Raw genomic sequence first — 759 nt, forward strand, 5'->3', positions numbered from 1 at the left:
CCACCCCTCTCACTAAGTAGGAATATCTGCCAACTTCCTGGAACCCCCAGACCCAGTCCTAGCCCAGGTCCGGTGGGTGTGTGGAGAGCTTCCTGCTAACCTGCGCCGGAAGGACCAGTCCCAGGCCAGGCGTGGCGTGGGCCGAACCCTCTCCCACCCCCTCGGACCGCCCCCCACCACTCCGCCGTACCTCCCCCACCCCTCCCACCAAGTAGGAATTGCTGCCGACTTCCGGGAACCCCCAGACCCAGTCCTAGCCCAGGTTCAGTGAGTGTGTGGAGAGCTTCCTGCTACCCTGCGCGGGTGGGACCAGTCCCAGCCCAGGCGCACCGTGGGCCGGACCCTCTCCCAACCCCTCAGGCCGCCCCCCACCACTCCGCCATACCTCCCCCACCCCTCCCGCCCAGTAGGAATTTCTACCGAGTTACAGGAACACCCGGACTCAGTCCTAGCCCAGGTCCACAGCGGGAAGGAGCTGAGCACAGCAGCCAGACCTAAGCCAGACGCCGCTGGTTAAGTCCAAACTCTGTAGAGCTCCACCTGAACTTCAGTACTTGTGAAGGTTATAACTACAGCAAAGATCTACAACAAAGGGCAGAAGACAGTGCTACACAAAATGATGAGAAGGAACAAAATGCAACCTCAGAACCAAAGCCCACCTGTAACAAGTGCAGAGGACACTAACACAGAACAAATTGGAAATCACACAGCTGAAAGCAATGAATCAACAGCTTCTGAAATAAAACAGCTGCAGAAAGA

The sequence above is a fragment of the Octodon degus genome, unplaced genomic scaffold, assembly GCF_000260255.1.
Source record: "Octodon degus isolate 3935 unplaced genomic scaffold, OctDeg1.0 scaffold00032, whole genome shotgun sequence".
Classification (NCBI taxonomy): domain Eukaryota; kingdom Metazoa; phylum Chordata; class Mammalia; order Rodentia; family Octodontidae; genus Octodon; species Octodon degus.